Source organism: Panthera uncia, chromosome A2, assembly GCF_023721935.1.
Source record: "Panthera uncia isolate 11264 chromosome A2, Puncia_PCG_1.0, whole genome shotgun sequence".
NCBI lineage: Eukaryota > Metazoa > Chordata > Mammalia > Carnivora > Felidae > Panthera > Panthera uncia.
In genome coordinates, this window is record NC_064816.1 from 25,941,897 (window position 1) to 25,961,923 (window position 20,027).

The 20,027-nt window shown below is 37.2% G+C and overlaps 1 long non-coding RNA gene and 1 pseudogene across 2 annotated transcripts in view; one reads left to right on the forward strand and one right to left on the reverse strand.

Annotated features, from left to right (window-relative positions):
* LOC125929534 (uncharacterized) overlaps positions 1-20,027 on the forward strand; it is a 233,457-nt gene that overhangs the window by 163,637 nt on the left and 49,793 nt on the right. For both annotated transcript variants that reach the window (XR_007459896.1, XR_007459895.1), the window contains 2 exons: positions 5,557-5,657; positions 6,769-6,898. This is a non-coding gene — a long non-coding RNA (uncharacterized LOC125929534). The remainder of the gene's footprint in view (positions 1-5,556; positions 5,658-6,768; positions 6,899-20,027) is intronic.
* Positions 14,211-14,338, reverse strand: LOC125931200 (uncharacterized; annotated as a pseudogene).

The following is a 20,027-nucleotide window of genomic DNA, read 5'->3' on the forward strand; positions in this document are numbered from 1 at the left end:
GGGAGATTCTGAGGTATAGGATTGCTAGGACAAAGGCTATAGGTAATTTAGTTTTAATAAGTACTGCCAGACTGTTTCCAAAAAGGCTATACCAATTCATATTTTAATCAGCAGTGTAGAAATATGTCCATTTTCCTCTGATCCCTGCAAGGAATGGGCATTATTACTCTTTCATTTTTGCCTTTACACTAGGTAGAAAATATTGTATTGATTATTGTTCTTTTCCTTACTTTTAATGAGGTTGAGTATCTTTTTATATGTTTGCAGTCATTTGGATTTGCTCTTTCCATATTCCTTGACCATTTTTCCATTGGGATATTTAATTTTCCTGTTGATTCAAAAAAGACACTTGTGTATTATAGATTTTACCCCACCAGCTCTCATTTCTATTGGAAATATATCCTCAAATCTATATATGTTTTTGTGGACTTTGTTTATTATATCTTTCTCCATACAAATGTTTAACAATTATCTATTGTGTGGGTTCATCTATTCTTTTGTTATCTCTGGGTTTTCTGTCTTTATTATAAAGGTCTTCTATACCTTCTAGATTATACATGTAGTCTTCTAGATTTATTATGTTTTATTTTTTTTATGGTTTAGTCTTTATCTGAGATTTATTTTTGTTTAAGTTGCAAGAGAGAGGTCCACCTATGTTTTCTTCCAGATGAATAACCAACTTGGTCTATGTTGTTTAAAACTGTTCATTCCTTTTTTAGCTGAACTAAAATAAAATTTCTGATATATATTTAATCCTCAAATTTAGAGAAATCTGGTTGTGGATTTTCTGTTTATTACACGGACTACCCAGTGAATACGTTGGTGCCATTATGATATTATTTTGATTACAATAGAATATTAAAGTTCTAATATTTGTTAAGACATGCAATCCTTTATTCTTCTTCTTCATCTTTTTCCCAGTTCCTTCAGGGCTTTTTCCCCCCTCTCTTAGATCTAAACTTTAAGGTAAGTGGATCTAATTCTTAAAAGTCTCTCAGTTCTGTTTTAATTGTATTAAATCTATATATTAATTTTTGGATTCTTTTGGTGTTTTTGCAATCTTCCCATTCAGGAATGTCATACTTCTTTGCATTTATTCAAAGAGATATTGACTTCTGTATATTTATATTATTCAGCTCTTTGATAACTTCATTAAATTTAGTGGTAGTTTACTAGAGTCACTTTGGTTTATAAGGCACAGAATCCTATAATCAGCAAATAAGGGGGGGCCTGTGTGGGTCAGTTGGTTAAGCGTCCAACTCTTGATTTCGTCTCAGGTCATGGTCTCATGGTTTGTGAGTTCAAGCTGTGCATTGGGTTCTGCACTGACAGTGGGAAGCCTGCTTTGGATTCTCTGTCTCCCCCTCTCTCTCTCTACTCCTCCCAAACTCATGGTCTCTCTCTCTCTTTCTCTCTTTCTCTGTCTCTGTCTCTCTCTCTCAAAAACAAAACAAAACAAAACAAAACACAAAAGGATATTATCTCCTTTTTCCCCAATATTTATACCTGTTATTTTATCTTCTTGCTGTATTTTATTTTTTTGAACTGCCAAGTTACTATTAAACTAAAGATGATAAAAGTCACCTCAGTATAGCTCCCAACTTAAAATGGGCTTAGTGTTTCATAATTTAGGAAATTATTTTTCAGTCATTGGTAAATAAAGTTTATCATATTTGAGTCATTGGTGTGTATTCTATTTTTATTTAGCTTTTATGTCAGAGATAGCTGCTTAGTTTTATCTAAGGCCCTTTCAGCAAACATTGATATTATCATGTGCTTTTTCTTCTTTAATTTAATGATATGATGAATTTATAATTTTAGATTTCCTGATATTAAGTCACTCTTGAATTCCTATAATATACTTTAGTTGATCATGTGGTATTATTATTCTTTGCTGCATTGTTGGATTACATTGCTAAGATGTTTTTTCATCATTTCATCCTTACTCATGAATTATATTGGTCTACAGTTTTCTCCTATGTGGTTTGCACAAGCTGTACTTTATTTATTTTTTGTTTGTTTGTTTGTTTGTTTTTAATTTTTTTTAACGTTTATTTATTTTTGAGACAGAGAGAGAGCATGAACAGGGGAGGGGCAGAGAGAGAGGGAGACACAGAATCTGAAACAGGCTCCAGGCTCTGAGCTGTCAGCACAGAGCCCGACACGGGGCTCGAACTCACGGACCATGAGATCGTGACCTGAGCCGAAGTCGGACACTTAACCGACCGAGCCACCCAGGCGCCCCTGCACGAGCTGTACTTTAAAAATATCTGTTAAAAATATTTCGCTAAAGGTTTTGTTAATCAAGTACAGAGTCAAATTTTGTGAATGCAAGTATTCATCCAACAAATATTGATCAAGCTCATTTCCAAGCCAGCTTTTTTTCTAGATGCTGGTGACATAGCAGTCAACAGCACAGATATATACCTTGCTTTGTGGGGTTTATATTTTAATGAAATGATAATATTCCATTGAGACATAAAAATATCATTAAGTTTAATTATTTCATTTAATTCCTCTCTGTCCATATTTATTTTTTTGTGTACCAGGTGTGTTCAACTCTGAAAAGGTTCACTACTATTTTAATTTACCAAGCTCTGCTTCATTTGTAATATATTTGTTTCTTATTTTAGATGCTGTGTTTTTTGATGCCTATAGATTTATAACTGTTAGATTATGTAGAATACATGATATTCTCTCTATATTAGATTAGTCTTTATTAATATTAACATTGCTGCTGCTTTTTCTTTTGTTTGCTTGTATTAATCTCTTATAAAGTGATTTTCAGGCTTGGTTTCTTTTATTTGGGTAAATGTAGTTGGGTTTTGTTTTATACCCTGATATGACCATCTCTCTTTTTTAATGTGAGAATTTGGTTTTGCCATATTTAGTATTATGACTATGTAGTTGATGTTATTTCTTTTATGCATTTATTTATTCACTTATTCAGCACACATATGTTAAGTGCCTCCTATGTATCAATATATTCAGCAATGAATACAACAGATAAAATCCCAAACTTGTGATATTTACATTGTAATTGGGAGCCTAAAGATAATAAATATAATAAAAATCAGAAAAAATATTGAGTATATTAGAAGGTGATAGAAGTTATGCAGAAAAAAAAACACAGTAAGATTATGGGCAACATTAAGAAGGTTATAATTTTAAATAGAGTGGACAGAGTGGGTCCCCCTGAGAAAAAGACACTTGAGAACAGAATTGAAGAAGATGAAGAGGTGAATCAAGTGGGATCTGAGAGTATAGTTTTCTAGAAAGAAGAAATGGCATTCCGTCAGATTTTAGTGTGTCTGGCATGTTCAAGTTACACATCAGGATAGCTAATGTGGTGGGTTTGGTAGAGAAGGAGATGAAAGGAAGACTGTGAGGCTCAGAGAAGCTTGATAATTATTGAAAATTATTTTTTTTTAATGTTTATTTATTTATTTTTGAGAGAGAGCCCAATTTGGGAAGGGACAGAGAGAGAGGGAGACAGACAATCCCAAGCAGGCCCCCGGCTCTGAGCTGTCAGCACAGAGCCTGATGTGGGGCTTGAAACCATGAATTATGAGATCATGACCTGAGCCGAGTCGGCTGCCTAACTGACTGAGCCACCAAGGCAACTGATAATCATTTAAAAAGGAATAAATTAGGAAGCCATTGACAATTAAAGAAATGTATTTAACACATTTATAGAGATATATTTGCATACAATGAAATGTACTCTGATGAGTTTTAAAACATTTATATATTTGTATAAATACCACCATTATAAATATATAAGGAATTTTTATTACCCAGAAAGTTCCTTTGTGCCCATCTTAGTCAATAACCAGATCCCATCTCTGACTTCAGGCTACCACTAATCTTTTTTTTTTTTTTTTTTCTGTCACTAAAGATTAGATTTGTCTTTTCAGATCTTTATACAAATGCAATCGTATAGTACCCTCTGGCTTCTTTTGCTGAGCATAATGTTCTTGGAATTCACCCATGTTGTATGTATTAGAAGTTACTTTTTTATTGCTGAATAATATTCTATTGTTTGAGTATACCTTAGTTTAATTAGCTATTCGGTGTGTGAAGGACATTTGAGTTATTTCCAGTTTTTGACTATTATGAATAAAGCTGTCAAAAATGTGCATATACAAGTCTTTGTATAGACATATGTTTTCATTTTTCTTGAATAAATATCTGGGACTGGAATGGCTGGGTCACATAGTAAGAGCATATTCCACTCTATATGTGCTATTTTCCAAAGAAATCAAACCATTTTGTATAAGCAATGCCGTAGAGTTCCTGTTGCTCCATATCCTCATCAACACTTGATAGTGTCAGGCTTTTAAATTTTATTTACTCTAATGAATGTGGAGTGATATCTCATTATTTTAATTTGCAATGCCCTGATAATTCATGATATTGAGCTCCAACTCATGTGCTTCTTATTTATTAATGTATCTTCTTTTGTGGAAATTCTGATCAAATCTTTGCCTATTATTTTTATTGGTTTGTTTGGCTTCCTTTTATTGAATTATAAGAATCAATAAAAGTCATAGCATATGATTTGTATATATAGTCCTTTGTTGTGTGTGTGTGTGTGTGTGCATGTGTATACATGTATATACTAATGGATAACTAACTATAGCCAATGTCAAAATAAGTGAAATAATATGTAACATTAACATATCAATTAAAAATGCTAACTCCTATTTGGAATTAAGTTTTTAAGAATAACTTCTGGGTCAGAACAATTTCTCATTACAGTGCTGTGATTTTTAAAAGCTAGACAGCCAGTTACTGTGCAACACTCATTTATGTCTACATATTTTGTAACTCACAGTGCAGAAGTATTAGTGCAAATTCTTTCACTTCAAATTTTATCATTAACTCTCCACTGGTTACAAATTAAAGAGTTTAATTTTACTTGGCATATATCCTTCCATTCCCTTTGGTTGGCTGAAAATGCATAGCGTGGCCATGTTTTACCTATAGGTGTTATATATTACAACTCACACCGTTCCCTCTTTCAGCTCTTCAGCTCAATTGATCTAGAATTACTCTGATTATCTATCTAGCATGACCTTCTGAGTTTTCACAAGGATGAAGTTCTATGTCAGAGCCTTTAAAAAGATGCATTTACCATTTTAGCTACTTGTGGTCAATAGGAAGATTTATTTTCCCAAAAGTCACTTAATTCCACCATAATATCTTCTTTACCTTAGGAAGAACAACAGTGCATTTCTTTGTGCTCAGCTCAGCCTGCCAGCTGAGTCCTTCTCCTATGCTCTTTCTCTTCCACATCCTCCTTCCTGTGTTTGCTTAGTGTACAAATACCAGAAACCAACCTTTCCATCTCCTGTGAATTAGAAAATATTATCACAGCCAGGGTATTGTTGAAAATTAAATTTAACAAATAAAAGTGTAGTGAAGTTTTAAATATAAATCAGACACATCCCTAGGATTTGCTTTTAACTGCATACCTTCTAAGAAATTGTATTTTTACTCCCAGCAAATTACCTAGGAGAAAAAAATGACAAGAGTAATCTATTTTTTTCACAGCTGGTTGGTTGGCCAGAGTTTCTCATCAAGGAGTACATGCTGTTTGCTCCCCAGATGGACAGCCTGGATGAGCTACAAATCCACAGAGCCTGGGACACAAGGTGGAAATTATACTGCCAGTGCTTTTAATCTTGCACAGCTCTGCACACTCGAAATTGCAAGTGGCCCATTTCCAAATGAACATCTATTGGGACAATATCCTATATCTTGTCAGAATGAGTCCCATTAAATCCTCAGCTGGAATTAGACCAAAAACTTGTAATAATTATGGGAAACTTATTAAAAAGTTGAAGCCCTAGACTGTGACAGTGAAAACACTTAGGCCACATTAACAGTAATTGAAATCTCTGTGACTATTTCTTTTCAATCAGTTCTTGTTGATGGCCAAGCAAAGAATGCCCAAATGAGAAGGTGTGAAACCCAAACACCCAACTTCTAAGGGGGTAATTATCTTTTGTTTCATTACAAAATGTAGCATTGGAATGCTAGTGAACTGATCTCTTGGGAGCCAAGGCACCTGCCAGAAGGCTGTCCCTGGCTCCCATCATGAGCTTGGGTCTTGCCACTGTGTCAACCAACAGGATGCAGTCTCCTTGGGCCTGTGCTTCACGTCATGGGTCTCCTTTCCTCTCTCTTCTGCCACTCTACCTTGAAAACACATTGCTTCCCCTAGCAAGTCCTGAGTGTTAAGAACAAGAGTATTAAATAAATAGCTTTAAAACCTGGCCTAGTGAACATTTGGCTAGTAAGTTTAGGGCTTTGTTTTGAAAGCAGAAAATATTAAAGTAATCTTTTCTGCATTTCAATCACAAGGATGAATCTACTTTCAATGTGATTCAATCTACTTTCCCCAGATGGGAAAGTTTGTAAAAGGAAAAATTTCAAGTTAGGAGACTTTTTCAACTTGTGTTTTGAGTCTCTTTTTTCAGCTTGTTTTTCAGTAATTTTTACAATGAGGAAGCAGTACACCTGATCATGTTTGGCTTCTCATTTCTGTATTGCTAGGGGTGATTCTTGGGCAACCTTAATTTTGATTTGTTTTGACTTTTATAGCTCAGGATGACTTAAAGAGATAATTTGGACTCTTGAGAGAGGAACTATAGAGAAAAAGACCCTCAAATTTTGGGCTCATGGAGGGTAGAGACCATTCTTAACGGCAAGTCTGATTTATAGAGTGTATCTAGTGAATGCAATTGTATCTACTTTTTACAGAAATTCCAATGCTCAACAAATGCTGCAAGTAGGTCAAACCTTCACTGGAAAACCAGGTTGGGTTGCAGACACCAGATGACAGGAGGGGCAGTGACAGATTGGAGTGACCCAGAGTACTGGAACAATGATGGTGAGAGACTTAAAACTAGATTTTGTGTGCAGGGGTCAAAGAGGGGAACTCTGGGGAGTCCCACTGGGGTAGACTCACTATGCATGGCTATAGAGGGCAGAGGTGTGACATGAGGGTCAAAGGAAGGACACCCAGATAGGCTGTTGTCCCAGAACGAGGAGAATAAGCTGCCAAAGATGAGAATGCATCCTATTTCTGCCGGTGTTCAGGGAAGGTCTGGGCAATCAGTTGGAATTACGGTGGAGGTGACCTATTCAAGTCTGAATGATTGAAGGAAATAGATAACTCTAGGTCCCTTCCAATTCAAATGTGCCATGGTTTTATAAGAATCCATTTATTTGTTTCAAGGGGATGAGACGTATTTTGTAATTAGTATCATCCAAATGAATGCCAACACTCTATAGGAAAACCATTTTTCCTAAATACGTTACAGATTCTACTGTTATGATCTTCATAATGTTTTTTTCTTAGATCTTATGATATCAACCCTACTTTAGTTAAATTTAAATTTATCATGAATTCTAAGGTAGCTAAAATTTAAGGAATTTACTTCTGAAATGATGGATCATAATGAAGAGGATAATACTCCCCAACCACTTTAAACACTTAAAAACATAAGATATTGTATTTTGAAGGGTGGAAAGCATCTTTAGAATGGATTCAGAATTCCCTATGCAACATTTGTGATCTTTATATTTTATGTTGTGAGAGGGTAGTGACAATATTAGTACATTTTCTGTTACTTAAAATAGGCTCCTGATAGAAGACTTAAGCTCTAGAACAGAATTGGAATCTCTGTCTTTTTAGCTAATACATTATTCTTAGATTGTTAAATGATAGCTATAATAAAATGATACTTCAGGGCCCCAAAATGAGTTATTGTGCAAAGCTACAATAGGAAAGTATTGAGTGACAACACAGAAGATCATTAACTCTATTTTCATTGAAACCAATAGCTGTAATGTATTTCCCTGTACAGTGAGCTAGTGTGCCCTGGCCTGATTGTGTTCAGAGGATTGATTAATGATAACATCTTAATCTTGCCTCCCTAAGTATGGGGTGTGAAGAAGGGAGGAGGCCTAGGAAGCAGTGAAAATGGCAGGAGAGTGGACAAGAGAATTAAGGGACAGAAGATATACCATTACTTCTTACTAGACAATGTTTAGCTTATACTTTTTTTTATTTAAACATTTATTTATTTTTTTTTTTTATTTTTTAATGTAATTTATTGTCAAATTGGCTAACATACAGTGTGTAAAGTGTGCTCTTAGTTTTGGGGGTAGATTCCCGTGGTTCATCGCTTACATAAACACCCAGGGCTCATCCCAACAAGTGCCCTCCTCAATGCCCATCACCAATTTCCCCCTGTCCCCCACTCCCCCCATCTACCCTCAGTTTATTCTCTGTATTTAAGAGTCTCTTATGGTTCGCTTCCCTCCCTCTCTGTTTGTAACTATTTTTTCCTCTTCCCTTCCCCATAGTCTTCTGTTACATTTCTCAAGATCCACATGAGTGAAAACATATGATATCTTTCTCTGACTGACTTATTTCACTCAGCATAATATATTCCAGTTCCATCCATGTTGCTGCAAATGGCATGATTTCATTCTTTCTCATTGCCATGTAGTATTCCATTGTATATAAACCACATCTTTGTCCATTCATCAGTTGATGGACATTTAGGCTCTTGCCATAATTTGGCGATCGTTGAAAGCACTGCTCTAAACATTGGGGATACTTGTGCCCATATGAATCAGCACCCCTGTATCCTTTGGATAAATTCCTAGTAGTAGGATAAATTCCTAATAGTGCTATTGCTGGGTCATAGGGTAGATCTATTTTTAATTTTTTGAGGAACCTCCACACTGTTTTCCAGAGCGGCTGCACCAGTTTGCATTCCCACCAACAGTGCAAGAGGGTTCCTGTTTCTCCACATCCTCTCCAGCATCTGTAGTTTCCTGAGTTGTTCATTATAGCCACTCTGACTGGCATGAAGTGATATCTCAGTGTGGTTTTGATTTGTATTTGCCTGATAATGACTGACATTGAGCTTTCATGTGTCTTTTGGCCATCTGGATGTCTTCTTGGTTCAATTGTAAATAGGATTCGTTTCCTGATTTCTCCATTTGTTCCTTCATTATTGGTGTATAGAAATGCAACTGATTTCTGTACATTGATTTTGTACCCTGTGACTTTGCTGGATTCATGTATCGGTTTTAGCAGTCTTTTGGCAGAGTCTTTCAGGTTTTCCATGTAGAGTATCATGTCATCTGTGAAAAGTGAAAGTTTGACTTCTTTGCCAATTTTGATGCCTTTTATTTCATTTTGTTGCCTGACTGCTGATGCTAGGACTTGTAACACTATGTTAAACAACAGTGGTGAGAATGGACATCCCTGTCGTGTTCCTGATCTTAGCGGGAAAGCTCTCACTTATTCCCCATTGAGGATGATATTAGTTGTGGGCTTTTTATATATGGCTTTTATGATGTTTAAGTATATTCCTTGTATCCCAACTTGCTGGAGGGTTTTTATTAAGAAAGGATGCTGTATTTTGTCAAATGCTTTTTCTGCACCTATTGACAGGATCATGTGGTTCTTATCCTTTCTTTTATTAATGTGATGAATCACATTGATTGATTTGCAAATATTGAACCAACCCTGCAACCCAGGAATGAATCCCACTTATCCCATTATTCATGGTGAATAATACTTTTTATATGCTCTTGAATTCAATTTGCTAGTATCTTGTTGAGAATTTTTGCATCCATGATCATCAGGGATATTGGCCTGTAATTCTCCTTTTTTGTGGGTCTCTGTCTGCTTTGGGAATCAAGGTAGTGTTAGCTTCATAGAATGAGCCCAGAAGTTTTCCTTCTGCTTCTATTTTTTGGAACAGCTTGAGAAGGATAGGTATTAACTCTGCTTTAAATGTCTGGTACAATTCCCCGGGGAAGCCATCTGGCCCAAGACTCTTATTTGTTGGGAGATTTTTGATAACTGATTCAATTTCTTCAGTAGTTTTGGGTCTGCTCAAATTTTCTATTTCTTCCCATTTAAGTTTTGGTAATGTGTGGGTATCTAGGAATTTGTCCATTTCTTCCAGGTTGTCCAGTTTGTTGGCATATAATTTTTCATAGTATTCCCTGATAATTGCTTGTATTTCTGAGGGATTAGTTGTGATAAATCCATTTTCATTCATGATTTTATCTATTTGTGTCGTCTCTGTTTTCTTTTTGAGAAGTCTGGCTAGGGGGTTGTCAATTTTATTTATTTTTTCAAAAAACCAACTCTTAGTTTCATTGATCTGGTCTACTGGTTTGTTTTTTTTGTTGTTGTTTTGTTTTGTTTTTTTTTGTTTTTTTTGGATTCTATGTTGTTTATTTCTGCTCTGATCATCTTTATTATTTCTCTTCTTCTGCTGGCCTTGGGGTTTCTTTTGTTGTTCTGCTTCTAGTTCCTTTAGGTGTGCTGCTAAATTTTGTATTTGCTATTTTTCTAGATTCTTGAGATAGGCCTGGATTGCAACATATTTTCCTCTTAGGACTGCCTTTGCTGCATCCCAAGAATTTGGACTGTTGTGTTTTCATTTTCATTTGTTTCCATATATTTTTAAATTTCTTCTTTAATTGCCTGGTTGACCCATTTGTTCTTTAGTAGGATGTCCTTTAACTTCCATGCATTTGGAGGTTTTCCAAACTTTTTCCGGTGGTTGATTTCAAGTTTCATAGCATTGTGATCTGAAAGTGTGCATGGTATGATATCAATTATTTTATATTTATTGAGAGCTGTTTTGTGACCTGTATGTGATCTATCTTGGAGAATATTCCATGTACACTCGAAAAGAATGTGTATTATGCTGCTTTAGGATGACAAATTCTGAAGGTATCTGTCAAGTCCATCTGGTTCAGTGTATCATTCAGGGCCATTGTTTCTTTATTGATTTTCTGTCTAGATGATCTTTCTAGTGGAGTATTAAAGTCCCCTGCAGTTATCACATCCTTACCAATAAGATTGCTTATGTTTGTTTTATATATTTGGGTGTTCCGAATTCGGTGCATAAACACTTATAATTGTTAGCTCTTCTTGATGGATAGACCCCATAATTATGATATAATGTCCTTCTTCATCTTTTGTTATAACCTTTAGTTTAAAATCCAGTTTGTCTGATATAAGTATGGCTACTCCAGCTTTCTTTTGACTTCCAGTAGCATGATAGATGGTTCTCCATCCCCTCACTTTCAATCTGAAGGTGTCTGTGGGCCTAAAATGGGTCTCTTGTAGACAGCAAATAGATGGGTCTTGTTTTTTTTATCCATTCTGATACCTTATGTCTTTTGATTGGAGCATTTAGTCCATTTACATTCAGTGTTATTATTGAAAGATATGGATTTAGAGTCATTGTGTTATCTGTAGGTTTCATGCTTGTAGTGATGTCTCTGATCCTTTCTGGTCTTTGCAACATTTCACTCACAGAGTCCCTCTTAGACTCTCTTGTAGGGCTGGTTTAGTGGTGATTTATTCCTTCAGTTTTTGTTTGGGAAAACTTTTATCTCTCCTTCTATTCTGAATGACAGGCTTGCTGGATAAAGGATTCTTGGCTGCATATTTTTCCTATTCAGCACGTTGAAAATTCCCTGTCACTATGTTTAGCTTATACTTAAGTTTTCTTTTCTCTATTGCTGTTATCCTCCCTGTCAGCCACCATGATGTCTTGTTTGGTTTCTGCTTGCATCATTGAAGATGCATAGGGAATAATCGCTTCTCCTAGTTCCTTCAGAGGGTAAAATTAAAAAAAAAAATAGTGGTGTTTTATATTCATTTTCTATTGCTTTCTGCACAATTATCACAGGCTGTGTTTGGTTCTTGACTCAATTTCTTTTCCTAGTCTCTCAGTTATGACCAGGAAGAGAAGAGCTTCCTCTGTTGGTCTCTCCAGTGCCCTGGCCTTACTTATAACCTGGGTGAGCTCTGATTTGCCTTGACTCTTTTCTTTTTCCTTTAAAGTTTATTTATGAGAGAGAAGTGGGACAGAGGGGAGGATAGAAAAAGAAAGAATCCCAAGCAGGCTCTTGCATTGTCCACACTGAGCCCATTGTGGAGCTTGAGTCATGATCTGTGAGATCATGACCTGAGTCAAACCAAGAGTCAGATGCTTAACCAACTGAGCCACCAGGTGCCCCTCATTTGCCTTGACTCTTAAGTGCAGTCAGAATCCATTTTCTTTTTTTCTTTTTTTAAATCCACTTTCTTTTTTTCTTTTCTTCTTTTTCTTTTTTTCTTTTTTTCTTTATTTATTTTTGAGAGAGAGGGAGGGAGAGAGACAGACAGAGCATGAGCAGGGGAGGGGCAAGAGAGAGGGAGACAGAGAATCCGAAGCAGTCTCCAGCTCTGAGCTGACAGCACAGAGCCCAACATGGGGCTTGAACGCACAGACAGTGAGAGCGTGACCTGAGCCGAAGCCTGAGGCTCAACCGACTGAGCCACCCATGCTCCCCTTTTTTTTAATGTTTATTTATTTTTGAGAGGGGGTAGGAAGGGGCAGAGAGAGAGGGAGACACAGAATCTGAAGCAGGCCCCAGGCTCTGAGATGTCAGCATAGAGCCCAATGTGGGGCTCAAACTCACCAACTGTGAGATTGTGACCTGAGCTGAAGTTGGATGCTTAACTAACTGAGCCACCCAAGCTCCCCAGACCCCACTTTCTTCTCTAGAGCTGATCCCTGGGGGGCCTCACTTACACTGGGAACCTAAATGCTGGGAAGAGTTTGAGGCCAGATTTAACAATTCAGAGGCAAGGGTCAGGTTTCAGTGAAACTACTCAGGTGGCTGTGCAGTCAGAACTTCCAGTACCGTTCTCGCCTGTCCAGTTATGTTCTCCTTTGGGTGGCTGTTCTGACTCCCAACTTCCTTTACTTTTCTGCCAACCCGCACTCACTAATGAGAAACCCAGTACTTGCACACGGTTCCTTTTCTAACAAAGAGTCTTCCAGTGGGGTGCCCTGTGCAGACTTACCCACACTTCCACATGTCCTCCTGTCTTCCTTCCACTGAAGTCTGACTTTGCTCTCTCATAATCTGAGAGCCTCTTTGGTGATTGCAGAGAGTGGTGGATTTGCTTTCTGGATAACACAGTGGCATGTGCTCATCTGAAGGTCATTCTATACAAATGGATTAAGTAGTGTATTTGTTTCCATTGGTGCTGCAGCAAATTGCCACAAAGTTAGTGGTTAAAACAATACAGATGTATTCTCAGAGTTCTGGAAATCAGAAGTCCCAAGTCAAGGTGTTGGCAAGGTTGTGCTCCTTCTGGAGGCTTGAGGAGAGAATGTTTCTTTCCCTTTTTAACTTCTAGAAGCTGCCCGCATTTCTTGGCTTTTTTTTTCTTTAATTACTCCAACCTCTTGCTCTGTCCTCACATCTACTGCTTACTCTGATCTCCACTCTTCTCTTGTAAGGACCTTAATGGTTATATCAGGCCCACCTGGATAATCTCCTTGTCACAAGATCCTTAACTTAATTATACCTGCAAAGTCCTTTTTCCTGTTCCAGGGATTAGAAGGGGGACATCTTTGAGTGGCATTTATTCTGCCTGTCGCAAGTAGTATTCAGTGTAGACGCTCTTTAACTCAGTATTTCTCAAAATGAAACAATATACAGACCCCGTTTTAAGAAATAAAATTTTATAGACTCTGCCCTGTGTTGACTTATGTTTATTAGTTTGTTACATGAATGCATAAAAACATTAAACTGCTTATAAAAACCTCGCGTTTGTAGCTCTTCTACAAAGATAAAACTAAAACAAATTTACAAATTAAATACAATACATAAAGTGCATAAAATTCAAATTAAGTACACTAATTTAATACGATAGATGATATGGTTTCACTGAAAGTGGAATTGCTGAGAAAATTTGAGCATGGTGCTGACCATGGGCATTGGGTTTCTCCTGAGTATAACATGCCTGTCCTACCTGTTGTGTGGTGACTCAGTTCTTCCTTGTTTTCCCTCACAGTTGTTGTTCATAGAGGATTCTCTCACATAATTTGGCTTTTACCTTTCTTGAACACTTGCTCATTTCCTCACTTGCCCGAGACAATGAAAATATTACTGTGGATCCCAGTAAAAATACTGGCTCTGAATTTGCACAGCAGTACTTGACTAGGTAATGGTCATCCAGGAGATCCAGAGTATGCTTTCTTAAAAAAGAGGATTATTTTTTAATTGAAAAACCAATCATAATTTCTTACAGAGAATTCATCTGAGGGACTCTGCCTTAACTCTGACGTTAATGGTAGAAATCATAAGCAGTGGAGGAAGCATTTTTCATTGAGAATATTCTTTTATGTAAATCTTACATCACTTAACTTTTAACTTTTTTAATTAGCAATAATTGCACCTCGGATAAACCTCATTGGCTACAATACTGCCACTGCACAAAGCTTAACTTTTAACTTTTTAATCTTTGTACAATACACTAAAGCTCTTGAGGGAGTATTTACAAGACTGCTTTTTCAATAGTCTGTGACTATATATTTGATGGGGGAAAAAAGTAGTTTAGAAAGGAGAGAGTAGGGGATAGACAGAGTGAGAGGGATGTGAGGGGTGATGAGTGGATGAGAAACTAATTATATGAAAGCCCTGGTTTCCATTATGCTGAACAGTTTGGCTATTGGGTTACATAGTCACCCAGGAAAGAATTTAAGTGTCCTCATAGTCTGGAGAAGGTATGGGCTCCCTGTCCTGGCTGTAGTTCTTTCTGTAATCTGACCCTCACAAAGCTATTATTTCCTTGGTGTTCTCCTCCATTAGTGAAGGTTGGTAGGATGTGATTTCACAAGCTGCTTCTGGACCAGAATTCTCCTGTTTGCTGAGCTCCATGCTGTTCTGAGAACATCAGTTACAATGCTATCTGCTTTCTTCTGGGAAAATTCTAGTCTGCAGTCAGGTCAGTGAAGGCGATTAGAGATTCTGGGGCTGGTAGGATTGCACACTGCCATATCAGTCCTTATGAAATTCATTGGCTCCTAATTTTTAATTTGTTTTGAAAAAAAAGACAAATTTACATTTCCTTTCCCTTTGATTAGTCATAAAGGCTACTGCTGTCATTCACACTAGAAGGAATTTTATGTTTTCTTTGTGAAACAAAACAATTCTGTAATGGAAGAAAGGAATCTTGGGAAAACATCAGCAAGGTATACACATTTTTTGCTCTTGCATTTGGGTTTAGCAGCTAAGGTATACCCCAAATTATTATCTACCTAAGATTTATCACAAGGTCATAATCTCATCAAAATCCTATCCGCTACACAGAATTGCCCGAATTCACTTCCTGTTGGTAAATTTACTCACCAATTTTATGTTTTCAACTCTCAACTTCTTAATAGAATGTGGCATTTGGTTTTTAAGACCTGATCATTGCGATGTAATTACAACAGAAATATCTTGTTGGTGTGCAATGGGTGCACAATATTTAATGAATAAATAAACAAGTGAATGATGCTAAAAAGCTGATTTTTAAATCTTAATTTCATGGATTGCTTTGATGCCATTGTATGATTTTATTATAAGTAGATTCTACCGGAAACCAAGGGAGAGTTAGAAAGAGATGGAATGGGATGAGGGTGTGGTGAAGGAGGAGCAGGTATGATGCTTTGGTGTTATGTGCTGAGATTTTTTTTTTTAAGAGCACAGAAAATAATAACATGACAAACATTATATTCACCACCAGGAATTATTATTTTGAACATTTCTTTTTTCACATTTTCTTTAAGTCTTTGATTTTTAACGAAAAATAAATAGAAATAAAACTGAAGTGTCTTTTTGCTCCACACCTTGGCCCATACCCCTTTACCCATCATCCAACCATTGCCACAACTGTGGATTTGGTGAAAATCCTTCCAGTTTATTCTTTTACATTTGTGTGTGTGTGTGTGCACACATGCATATGTGGGTATAGTGTTATTTTCTAGCTTGCATTTTTAATTTTCTGAAATGCGGTATGGATAGGATTTACAGGAAGGCTATGCTTTTTCTTCCTTTTCCCCCTTTTTTTCTGATTTTGGTCCTGAGCTAGTTTTCTTTTTTGTATACTTTATCTCCTATAAGTTAGGAAGACATGTTTTTCAGGACCTAGTATTTTCTTTATTTATTTACTTTTTAAATTTTAAGTAGGTCCCATGCCCAACGTGGGGCTTGAACTCAAGACCCAGAGATCAAGACTCACATGCTGTACTGTGAGCTAGCCAGTTGCTTCCAGGACCTAGTATTTTCTTAAAGCAAACAAACAAACAAAACTTTATTTTTCTACCTATGAAGAGAAGACAGGATTATTTGGAAAACTGAGAAAACATCAACAGGTGTGTGTTAACTGGAAGGCTTGCTTACCTGCAGAGGAGCTCCTGCCCTGGCAATCCCTACTCCCTCTCTTCTGTTTTATTTTTCTCCATAGCACGTACTAGTATCTGAGGTACTATATATTTACATGCTCATTTGTTTATTTCCTGCATCCTGTCCCTAGAATCTAAGTTCCATCAAACTGGGGCTTTTGTTTTTCTACCATTATTTCTCCCATGTCTAGAATTGTGGAAAGCACCCAGTAAATATTTGTGGTATGAATAAATGAATAAAAAGCTTGACTATTTTTCATATTATATACATGTCATTTTATATGAAAAGGCATCATATAAAACAGCTTTTTTTATTTTTATTTTTTAAATGTTTATTTATTTATTTGGAGAGAGAGAGAGCAAGTGGGGAAGAAGCAGAGAGAGATGGGGAGAGAGAATCCCAAGCAGGCTCCATGCTGTCAGTGCAGAGCCAGACATGGGGCTCAATCCCATGAACTGAGATCATGACCTGAGCTGAGAAGAAATCAAGAGTCGGACGCTTAATCAACTGAGCCACCCAGGCACCCCAAAACAGCTTGCTTTTTAAAACCATATATATTGTCAACACTTTCCATGTCAAGAACATTTTTCTCTAACACTTTTCATAATGGCTCCTTAATATGTCACTTTAGAAACGTGACAGTTTACTTAATCATTATCTAGTAATGCACATCTTGATGGTGTGCAAAATTTTATAATAAACGACAGCTCAGGGAAAGATGGGCACTTGAATACACATCCCTTCCTTGCACTCTCTCTCCCATCCTGTGGAATAGCACTTCAACTAGAGCCAGCAAGGGGGCAGGACTCCAGTTCCCTCACTTTATAAACTTCACATAGCTCCCTAGATATTTGTTATCACTGTCCTTTTTCCACCTGGTGCATTTGAGTCAGACAGGAAACAAGTGTTGTATTTCTCTTCTTATTCAAAGCCATCATCCAATGTTGTTGAGTATTGCATTTCAATACTTCTAATAGGACATGCATCATGGGCCGAACCTGTGATTTTTCCCCCTTAGGAGATTTTGGCTGATCATTCAGGAATACAGCTTATTTTGTTTTGCTAATTTCATGCAACTCCCTGCCTGTCACTTAATCTTCAACACCTCTCAAATCAATTGATCAGAGGTAATTTAGATAAAGCATTTGCTTTCTCTTCCTACCCTGTGATCAATAAGTGACTCTTTAGGAATAATTAAGTGTCCTTACCTCCTAGCATGCACCACCTAAGGGCCCCTTAGTTACTGGCACACAAACTTGCTGCTGTGACCCAAGGAGAAATGTTCTCCTTAGAAGGATAAGCTCCTTAGTAATATGGGTATGAGGATAAATCAGTGACTCATTAGTTTCAAGGAATGTCCCTTTTCATCTTCCAGAGAAATATCCTTTGTACTTTCTTGCCTCTAAAAGTTTAAGGAGATCCCAATTATTTTTATTTATTCACCCATATTGGCCAGCCTAAGATGGCCTTACTCAAAGTCTCAGAATAAAAAAGTCTTACAGGAGTTAAAGGGGTTTTACATTATATTTATCTGCAAAACACACTTGATTTAATTAAGATATGTGATAGACATAATGGTAATACTTCCTATTTATAGTGTTTTCATAGTTTTTAAAAGATTTCTGCAGACTCCGTCATTTGTCCCTTGCAGTGTGAATATCTTTATTTTATTGGAGAGGAAGCTGACTTTTAGAAAGGTCCGTGTTTTGCCCATTGTTACAGTTAGTGAGAAGTGAAGTCAGAATTCAAATCCCAAACCACTGATCCAGTTCTTCTGACAAAGCTTAGATGCCCAGCACTATCCAGATGTTCTTTACCCTCCTGGATGTTAGAATCATCTGAGGAGCTTATTAAAAAACACTACTTCCTGGGCTCACCCCTCTCAAGGGTTCTACACCATTTGGTCTGTTCCAGGGCCAGGAATCACTATTTTTTTTAAAAAAGTTCTCCAGGCGATTCTAATGTGCAGTCTTAGGGTTCTCCAGCACCGTCTCCCTAGGTAGTGATGAAACAATAGGCAGTTCGCCTCTAATCAAGAAAAGCAGTTTAGCACAAAAAAATAGAAAAGAATGATGACTTCATTTTGCTCTCCCTCTATGTCATTAGAGAAAATCATGGGACTTTAAAAGTCATTGCAGAGAGATTAAGCTTTTTATTAAGAATTACGGAATGGCAGAAGTTTCTAGCTATGTCATGACCCTCTCAGGGAAGAAAGCTGCCCCCTTCCCACTGGCAGGTGACTCCTCTAACAGAAATGTGAGGTCAATCGATACCTTACCATTACCTTATTTTGACCTATCTCCTTTTGATGATGCAAAAGAATGTTAATCAGGGCTGATTATTTTTTGGTTCATCAAAAGACTTGACTCCAGTCAGCAAATCTCCATTCTTTGTTTAAAGTCTTGAAGTGCAAGAATTTGGCTATTCTATTTGTCTTTTCTGTCTCATCTGGAATGAGACATCCACAGCTTCACCTGTTTGGCTCCTTTTCATACACTGGTTTCAGAAAAGCAATGGAATTCTCTGCTGTATGCACACCAGTGTCTAATCTTGAGAGGGCTTCTCCAGACTTCAGTAGTGCTTGTTCAGGAGGTCTGCTACTGTATATTTTTTAACCACTGCTGATACTTGATTTATTATGCCTTACCTCTGCTTCAGGAAGGGCCTCCTCAGAATTCTGGTCCTATGTTGCTTGTGTCTTTTCAGAGTTTGTGTACTCTTTTTGTATAACATCCTACATTTAAATAATTGGCTTTGAGGAGGCAAGAGGCCCCCCAGGCACAACTAAGCCCAGTCTTTACAGCCAGACCAATCTGCCTTGTTGGAATTTCAGGGTTTCCACTCATGAGCTGGGAGGTCTGAGCCAAAATACTTAATCTCTTGGAACCTCAGTTTCTTCATTTGATTTGAGAATTAAATAAAATAATTTGTTAAGTGCCGACATAACATGGGTGCTCCATCTGTGTTAGTCTGTTTTCCTAGACTTGATATTCTATTTTCAAAATACTATAGTTGCATAGCTAAACCTACCTGTGTTATCTCCACCCCTTAATAAATAGGTCTAGCTGCTCAACAATTCACTGAGAAAATTGGAATTCTATCTCTGATCTGCCCAATTCCAAAGATTGTTGCTTCTTTGGTAAGCATCTTCTGGATTTTAGGTAGGGCATCTATTTAAAGAATGGAAAGAGAGATGCTTAAACAATAATGTCCAAGTCACTGCCTGCTTTTCCCAAGCCCCAACCTTTGCATGAAACATTTGGGTAGGGTAGGGTATGAGACATACAGGGGTGTTGATGGTTTTGGTGGCATAGTTGTGTTGGAGTGGGTGTGTGTCTACAGAAGGAATGTGATTGTAATAATCAGTTCACAGAACTCCTCACAGTGTCTAAGTGGCAGAGCCCTGCATGTTGAGAAGCTCCAGAGAGTCTTTAAGTAAGAAACTTCTCACAGGAGTCAAATATCAACAAAACATCTGTGTGCCTAATCAAGGAGGTACAAGGCCACACTTAGTCAACAGGAAGATTCCCTATAGAAAGACATCACTAAAAGAGTGCCGTGTGATTTATTTGCTCTAACTCAATTTCCATCTGTCTCATAAAATGGATTGTGTACACATTGCACTCCAGGCATCCAGCCAGGGCAGAAGCATACTAAGGAGCAGAAAACCTTCCCCTCCTTCGGGTTGTTGGTGACATGCTCTGCTAAGAGCCAGCCATGGCTAGGGTGGTCTACAAGGAAAT